General features: G+C 31.8%; 1 pseudogene; it reads right to left on the bottom strand.

Annotated features, from left to right (window-relative positions):
• Positions 1-8,788: 8,788 nt before the first annotated feature.
• LOC149151986 (uncharacterized) lies at positions 8,789-9,533 on the bottom strand (annotated as a pseudogene).
• Between the last annotated feature and the right edge of the window lie 340 nt (positions 9,534-9,873).

Here is a 9,873-nt window from a genome sequence, read left to right as displayed (position 1 = left end):
CTTGTCTCCTCATATTATGGACCCTTCCATCCCCTAGGTCACCCTGAGCGCATGAGGGGTCTAGTTGCTCATGGCATCAGACTCTATCTTCAATATGCCCTTGTTGCATAACAAAATTTTCACAAATGGCGGTAATTCTCATATAAAGTGTCCTCATGGGCCTCCCAACAACTTTCATTCAATAGTTGTATATGAAACAATAACCTCAATGGAAAATTTTGTGATATACCCTCCAATTACACTCTCTAGCCGAAAATTGACAGATCATGTGATTTGGTTATCCATTTATTGGAGTCTTAAAATGTGTTCAAGAGTCCAAGCCTTATGCTTATCCAATCTCCAATGCAAGTTTTGGTCATTCAGCCTCTCAATCCACCTTGCGAATAATTCTAGAAATTCATAGAAGAAAATTGCTAAGATATCTTGGACAAACATGTATTTCTCTAGCAATATTTCAATGCTAATCTTATGGTTCCTGATTTCCACTATAGGAAATTCAATTATTTTAGTTTGAAACCATCTATTCATTTCTTCTTTGGTGGGATTCCACATCCCCTTTACTCCTAAATTTCGTTCTCGAAAAAAGAACCATTTGTTGGCACTTGGATATCTATTTCTAACTTGGGTTATTACACGCAACATGCCTAATAAAGTCCCTAATGGTACTTACCTTTATGGCAATGCATGTGGAACATGTGAGGTCTCACTCGAGGCACCTAAGGGGGGTTGCAAAACCAAGTTTTTGTAGTTGAAAAGGGGACATGAGTCCATCTAATATCATTTCCTCAAGGTATTCATACCATTAACACTCAACAACTTTGTTCACTACTCTAAAAGCAAACACATAGTACCTTATTCATAATAAAAATCAATAAAAAATACTATAAAGAAAAAGAAAGGGGGTTGTGAATCCCCATACCAGAACAAGTATTTTATTCATCAGTCATTCCCAATTATAAACATAACTTACAACAGTATGATAACATTGACATTAACAAAATATTAAAGGCATTAAACCATGATACAAAAAAGGAGTGATAAAATTTTCCCAATGCTTCTTTCTATTAATTTAGAGCAACAAAATATAGTACATGTGTGCAATTCTACAAATTTCTTGACTCATCAACCTAATTTCTTCTTACAAATATCACAGCTACAATTCATAGCTTCATAACCCTTAATAGGCCATAAAATTAACCAAGAGATTCTTGAAAACAAGAAAAAGAATGAACCCTTATTCAAATCAACTCTCTCTAATTTATGCATGATTACATTAGCAAAAATATTCAAGATATTTTATAGTGAAACCAAATTACTCAGATATTTTGTGATTTACCATGATTTACTAAAAGATATTTTCTTTAAATTGGATCTTTTGCCATCATGTAGCTGCTTTGAAACTGCACCCTTGCTGAATGCACAGTCCTCCATAATGTTGTCCTACACTCTTACCTCCACTGTGAAACACTTCTTCACGTGGTGCTCTGCTTTGCCGCACAACCCAAAACCTCAAAACGTGCCTCCAACAATAACTTTATAATACTTCCAACATGCAATAAATACAAAATATTCCTAATGGACTTGAAGATTGATACAAAAACATAATCATATACATATTTTCTGTTTTGAATGATGGTTTCTAAGAAAATCATGAAAAGAGACCTTTGAATTTTGTAAGTGAACAATTTGCACACCTAGAAAACATAATATACAAACGCTGACCTCAAAATATGACACTTCATATAAATAGATTTTAACAGAAAAATTCAATCATGAATGTTACACCCTTTCTTAGTTGCACAACATAAAACCAACATCAATGTTCTATATATCCCTCCTAATTTTCTAATTCAAAACCAACCTACATAGCAACAACCATTTTTTTGAGTTATCATCATTAGCAGTCACAATGGGTTCTAATCGCAAACACATCTCAAAATGTGAAGAACTAACTACAATGCAACTTCAACCTTAGCCTCCACAACTTCCATAGTTGGCTTCACTTCACCACCCACATTTGTTTCCTATGGTTTCTGTTGGGTGATTTAATTGTGAGTTAAATCTCTGTCATTAAATTGTCAACTCGGGGTTCATCAATTGATGAGGTATACATGTACTATATGTACTAGGTGATTATTTCTCAAAATAGGTTAATCTAATGTAAGAAACTTGAAACTAATTACAAAGAAAATTAAATCAATCCAATCCAAACATAAAGAAATTGAATCAATCTTAACAAAACAACATGAATGAAAATAACATAAAAGAAACTAAACTAAACTTGCATAAATGAAACCACACTTGTTTGAAATGAAAGCACACTTGCTTAAAATGAAAATCACACTTGCTGAATTGAAAATCACTCTTGCTTAAAATTAAAATAAATGAAATAACATAATTACACAATGTTAACAATATGTACAATAAATGAAAAAGGTGTTGAAACTGTGGTTGATGGGGGACCTTTACTCCTCAACAAGCACACTAAACAATTATCAAAACTTGGAGATCAAAGCAGAAATATGTATTCCATAAAATGAAGTTGGAGGAAAGCTCAAAATATATTACAATAATTCAACTCTCTTCCTCTCTATCCTCATTTTATAAATTACATATCTTGTACGGAACTTGGAACTCCTTTGTATGAAGGATGCACTCCTATTTATACAAAAAGATTAAGATAATTAATCCATAAATATAGATCCTCAAATCTCTCCTAAATCCACATTTATCTCATGTGTTTACAACCAATCACCTAAAAATATGAGATACAAATCCTCTCAAAATTCTCTCCTAGTTTTGATAGGAAACACATATCAAAACATCCATGATTTTTCTCCTTTAAATGTTCTTAGTCAATGATCCAAATATTCTACAATTATTCCACAAATCTTCATGAGTTGGAATTTGAATTCCAATTTGTGGTTGAGTGGCCAAATATGACCCTTTTAAATAGGCCTACAATATCATAAAACTCATACCACTTTTAGATATATATGAAAACATTTCAATTTCCTAATATTTAATCATAAATTCTCTTAAAATACATAAAATAAATGACTTGGAAGATAATAATGATAAACCCATATGATCATGAAAATGGTTATTAATGTAGGGTTATGGAGCTACAGAATATGGTAAAGAGTTACGGAATATGGTAAAATGATGGTAAAAGAGGATGACATTTTGGAGACCCAACATGCCCCCAAAGTGAAGATGTTGCGTGTCCTCATGCAACTTTGCATTGATTCCCTTAATCATAAGTTTATCTTCTTGAAATGTTTTCCTTATATATGAACTTTGGCTTTGTATTGATTCTCTTTTAACTATGCATAATCATATCAATTGATAACTTTATTCTCTTTGCAAAGTGTACTTTGAAAGACATTTGATTGCATAATATTATTTATAGTTGGTTCTTGTGTGACAACAAAAGAATTATGAGTATTTCTTCTTGTGTAACAATATTTTTCTTATTTTTGTTGCATCAAAGTACTTGAAAACATTGAGAATTCCTTTTTAAGGCCCCATAGTGGTTGTCCGTCATTTAATGTGCATAATTATCAATTGATCATTGCAAAACATATAAACTTTTGGAATCAAAATTTAATAATAGTCTATCGGGAAAAATATGTTGGTTGGGATGAAATGAAATATGACATGTGACATGAAATGTGAATATGAATTAAGATCCCTTCCCCCCAACTAAAGGTATTTTCAGTTTTTGGCAAATGAAAAAGGGAATATAAATGTGGTGAGGGATTTTCAAAAATCACTATTTCAAGATTTAAGGAATTACATGTTTAAATATTAGAAAACAAATTACCTTCACCTACCTGAGAAGTGGACAAGCTGTATATATAGAAGAGTGTGGTTGTTGTTGCTAGATCATGGAATGTGAAGTAAAATAATCTGATCTGCTTCTTCTTTCTCTTGGTTGTATGAATAGAGGATGAATCTGATTTGAAATTGGAACCTTTATATCTACAGCTACTAAATTCTGCTGCAAGCATCGGAAATCATATAGTCTTCATTCATTCCCACTCAGTGGAATAAATATTATCTATGTGAATAGATGTATCAATATCGAACATAGAAAAGAAATTGTTGGATTACTGGCCATTAAGAATGCTATTAACCAACACGAGACTACTCACCATTGATGTCAATGAGAGTCAAGATGCCTAAGTAAATCTTACTAGGTACAAATAGATGTGTCATAGTCGAGTCACCTATAAGGTTCAACAAATAGGGGAGATTGATGTATTCCCATTGTTTATTGGCGAGAGAACTTGTCATTAAGGCATGCAAGCCTCAAGGTACTTGAAAGATCTCTAGTCTTGATCTCAGATGATGTGTTAGAGTCGATGGGTTAGGACTTGTTAGAAGGGAGGCCTTAATGAATGCTCCATAATCTAATGTGAGTATAAAATAATAATTGAAGGACAATAGATGAAATATTTACATTATGAAGCAAGTTTTATTTGGAAAGGAAGAGGAAAATTGGGCAACTCATATTTGTAAGGGAGTTGAATGACTTTATTTTTGGGTTAAGGGTGAGTGAAAATGAGGCAAAAAGGTATGAAGATTGCAAAAGGAAAATGAGTTTTGACATCATGGTTTAACAGTAGGTAGATGGAAATTTATGGATCGATTGTCGGCTTAGAATGAGTAACAATGGTAAAATTGCTATCTGAGAGGCTTGTTTAATAGAAATGGTGTAATGGATCTGATTTGACATGAAATGAACATGTTCTTCTGAAAGAAACTTGTCCTTTAAAAGGAACTCATGCATATAGTGATTTTCTTTCATCGTCATGGAACATGCAAAAACTTAACACTTTTCTGCAATAAAATGCAAGACTATCGAGAGAGAGAGAGAGAGAGAGGTGATTATTCTCCCTTCATCTGATATATACACACAAAAAACTCAGAAATAGTACTAATAAAACAAATTCAAGGAAGAAAAATTAAATGCACTTTTACCTGTTTAGAAAGTGGTACCTTGGACTACTTGTTGGTGTTTTGTTGGCAACTTCTTCATTTTTTTTACTATCTCAAATGTTGATGAAAACTATCTCATTGTGTATTTTTTGTGGAGAACATTCCAACGAAGTTTGAATCATCAAAAACTGATGTCGTATGAAAGAGTTATGATTGTTTGAAGTTTTTATGAAACAGGAAAACAAAAATTTGTGCATGGGTGCCACATGGCAACATGAAGCTGATGTGGATGCTAAAGTGGGTAGATAACATGGCATGCAGACATGGAAAACTCACTATTCAAAGTGACATGGTGTACAATGGGGCAATGTATCTATAATGTTGATCAATAATACGCTGCCACGTGGACATCGCCACCTGGTAGCGAAATTGTTGCCTAGTTAACAATTGTCAAAATTGTAGAACAATTAATAAATTTTGGCCTTTGCTCAATTTGAACTCATGACATCTCTTTTAAAAATTCAAATACTTAACAATAAACCACAATTCAAATTTATGAAATATAAGCCATAAAAACATTAATTAAAGTTAAAAATATTGATCATTCTACAAATTTGAATAACGAAATAACAATTTAACAAATGCCCAGCAAAACAAAATTCAAGATTTTTAGGAGAAAATCAAGTGTCTAAGGGCACTTTTCAATCAATTTCATGCCACCAAAATATTTGATTTTCAATTGAACTCATCCTATTGTCAAAAAAATAGATCTCACCACCAATTTACTCTATAAAAATTGGGAAAACATTGAAGCTACAACTTGGATTTATTATTATTATTATTATTATTATTATTATTATTATTATTTATTTATTTTTTTATTTTTTATTTTTTTTATTTTTTATTTTTTTTTTTCAGTTTGCTACAAGGTGTGTTACAAAAAAATTCGTGGGTCATTTTATCACAAACTATCCATTGGAGTTTGCTCAAATTTTGTGGACATGTTCCTACTGTTCTAATGTTTATGCACACCAAAAATCAACACCATCTAATGCACGGATTTCGAGATATAATTGAAATTGTTGTAAACTTCAAAAATGATTTTCTCACAAACTACAGACGGATTGAGCTGAAATTATGTAGGAAGATTCCTATGGTCCCAATGTGTTTGCACACCAAAAATCAGATCGATCCAATGCATGGATCCCAAGATATAAGTGAAATGGCTGAAGGTGATGATACTCATTTTCTCGAAAACTATGAAGTGGATTGGGCTGAAATTTATAGGGATTGTTCATCAGAATATCATGCACTTCCTATCCAAAGATCATGAAAACCTAGTTCCTAGTTTGTGAGATATCTTTAGTTTAATTTCTGTACTTTCTATTTCGTTTTTATATGTTTTTGTTTTTATTTTTATTTTATTATTGTTTTGTTTTGTTTTTAATTTGTTTTATTTGGAGAATCTTTTTTTTTTTTTTTAATTCAAAAGTAAATACTTTATTAAAAAAGAAAATTGAGAAAAGTTTAGCAATTTTTGAGATAGATCTAATTGAAATTTGGATATTAAATTTTGAGTATTTTTAGAATGAATAATGAATTTAGATCTCCTAGCCAATTTTTAGATCTTTGATTTTCATTGCAAAATTTCAAAGCTAACTTTATTCAATTTTTATTTCTGATCTTCTAGGTCACACAAGGCACAGGAAGAGAGAATTCTTAGGAATTTTGTCAACTCTTTTATTATTTTGAAATCTAAAATAAATAAAAAACAAAAACCAAAATAAAAGGGATTTGATCTCTAACTTCAAATTTTGGCTCTCAAAACTCTCTTTGTTCTCCTCTCTTTCTAGATTTTACTGCAAAATGATTAGTAAGTGAGGTGGCTCTTATTGCACCACCAAAAATAAAATTGCAAATAAAATACAATCTAAGTTAACAAAAGAAACTTAAAAACACCACCAAACTTGGTTTTGTCTTACTCTACTTAAATAGAAAATTCGTCCAAGTGTATGCATATGTCCAATGTAACCATGTGCATAACAGGAGTAAAAATATATTCATGCTTAGGTTTGAAAAATATTCATTAAATTACATCAAAGCATGAAAGACCAGTTTTTTTGATAATGCAATCAAGAAGTAAGGAAGAACGAAAGAGTGATGTGACTTGACCCCTGATTGGAACCATCTTTCAATAAAGTTATGACATTCCTGATTCCTTTCTTGGTTTAAATCACATTGAATATCCTTCTTTACTATGCATTCCTCAATCTTAGATTCTAGTGGTTCCTCTCAATAAAAAGTATTCCATGATTCTTTAGTCTCTTCAACAGATTGACAAGAGGAATAAAAAAAGACTTGAAGATCTTCTTGTGCAGGTGGAGAGATAGACAAGTTTCTAAATACAGTTAAAATATACTCTTCCTAAGCGGCATATATCCCAACTGTTGCTAGGGTTTGAGAAAGTTCTTGGAAGGACATTCCTCAAATTCTTAATTGTCTGTGAATTACTCCAACTAGTTGATAATTCCTTTCTTGCACACAGATTAGTACGAAGTATTGAAAAATTATTGAATATGCATCATAAATGATTTTAATATTATTTTAACCATGCATCTAAGAATGAATGCAACTATCATGAGTTGTCTAAACTTTCAAAATACTTACCTCTATATACCTCCTTGACAATGGTGCCAAAATTTTAGGTGATTTAATTGTGAGTTAAATCTCTATCATTAAATTGTCAACTTGGGGTTTGTGAACTAATGAGGTATACATGTACTATATGTACTAGGTGATTATTTCTCATAATATATTAATCTAATGCAATAAACTTGAAACTAATTTAAAAGAAAATTAAATCAATCCAATCCAATCCAAACATAAAGAAATTGAATCAATCTTAACAAAACAACATGAATCAAAATAACATAAAAGAAACTAAACTAACTTGCATAATTGAAACCACACTTTCTTGAAATGAAACCATACTTGCTTAAAATGAAAATCGCACTTACTGAATTGAAAATCACTCTTGCTTAAAATGAAAATAAATGAAATAACATAATTACACAATAATGGATTTGAGACTTCTGCAATGCGATGGATCCGGAAGATATAACCACACATAATTACACAATGTTACCAATATGTACAACAAATGAAAAAGGTGTGCAAATTGTGGTTGATGGGGGCCCTCCACTCCTCCGCAAGCACACTGAACAATTATCAAAATTTGGAGATCAAAGTAGCAAATATGTATTCCATAAAATGAAGTTGGAGAAAAGCTCCAAAGATATTACAATAATTCAACTATCTTCCTCTCTATCCTCATTTTACAAATTACATATCTTGTTTGGAACTTGGAACACTTTTGTATGAAGGACGCACTCCTATTTATACAAAAACTTAAGATAACTAATCAATAAATATAGATCCTCAAATCTCTCCTAAATCCAGATTTATCTCTTGCGGTTACAACTAACCACTTAAAAATGTGAGTTACAAATCCTCTCAAAATTCTCTCCTAGTTTTGATAGGAGACACATATCAAAACATCCATGATTCTCTCCTTTGAATGTGCTTAGTCAATGATCCAAATCTTCTACAATTATTCCACAAATCTTCATGAGTTGGAATTGAAGTTTGAATTTGTGGTTGACCTTCTAGAATCTTCAAAATAGGCCTACAATATCACAAAACTCTTAACACTTTTAGATATATATGAAAACATGTTAATTTCCTAATATTTAATCATAAATTCTCTAAATTTACTTAAAATAAATGACTTGGAAAATAATGATGATAAACCCATATGATCATGAAAATGGTTATTAATGTAGGGTTATGGAGCTACAAAATATGGTAAAGAGTTCCGGAATATGGTAAAATGATGGAAATGAGGGTAAAAGAGGATGACATTTTGAAGGCCCAACAGTTTCCCACCAAGTCATGTCTCAATCTCCTTAGCCAAAAAACCCTTTTGCAAAACCTCACAAAAAACAAATGGCCTCCTCAACTCTCCCTTCATTACAAAACCCCTCTATTAGTACATCATATGTCACAAGATCATCCTTTTAACCTCCTTCCACCATAGTTTGGATGAGCTTCTAAGCTTCCTCCAATTTTCCTTCTTTACATAAAACCCCAAACCATTTATTATAAATAGAAACATTTGGTTTAAATCCAACTTCAATCATTATGCCAAAGATCTTCAAGGCTTCCTTCAAATTACCTAATTTTCAATACTCGTATATCAACATTGCATATGTGACCTCATCAGGTTCACGCCATTTTGTCACCATTTCATCAAGAAACCTCTCAGCATATGCAAGCATTCCCTCTTTGAAGTATTTATCGAATAGCGTGCTATATACCACAACATTTGGCACACATCCCTTTGCCACCAATGATCCAAAAAGCCTCTTGGATTCTTGGAATTCACCGTGTTCAATATACCTACTCATCAAAATTACATACAAGTCACTAGTAGGGCTTATATTCCTCTCTCCCATGTTCTCCAAATACTCTAAGCCCTCTTGCATCTTGCTAGCCTTGTAGAATTGATCAATCATGGCATTATACAACATAAATATTGGTTTGAATGTCTCTAGAATAAAGGAAAACACATCAAATGCCATATGAATCTATTCTACCTTGAAAAATCCCCAAATAAAATTACAAAAAACTAGTTCACTGAAGATCAGACCCCATCTCCTCATCTCTAAGTACAAATCCTCTGCCTACTACATCACTTCCCCCTTCACAAAACCCTAAAAAATAGAATAATATGTCAAAGGATCATCCCCATGGATTTTCTCTAACATTTCCCTGTAAACCTTCATGACCTCCTCATACTTATTGAGCCTATAATGGGATTTCATTAAATTATTAAAATTCATTATACTCAATATCATCTTGACCTTGTAG

This window comes from Pinus tabuliformis, chromosome 9, assembly GCF_031772625.1.
Source record: "Pinus tabuliformis cultivar Carrire ecotype Pingquan chromosome 9, CPIR1, whole genome shotgun sequence".
In the NCBI taxonomy this organism is placed as follows: domain Eukaryota; kingdom Viridiplantae; phylum Streptophyta; class Pinopsida; order Pinales; family Pinaceae; genus Pinus; species Pinus tabuliformis.
This window is presented reverse-complemented; position numbering and strand designations above follow the sequence as displayed.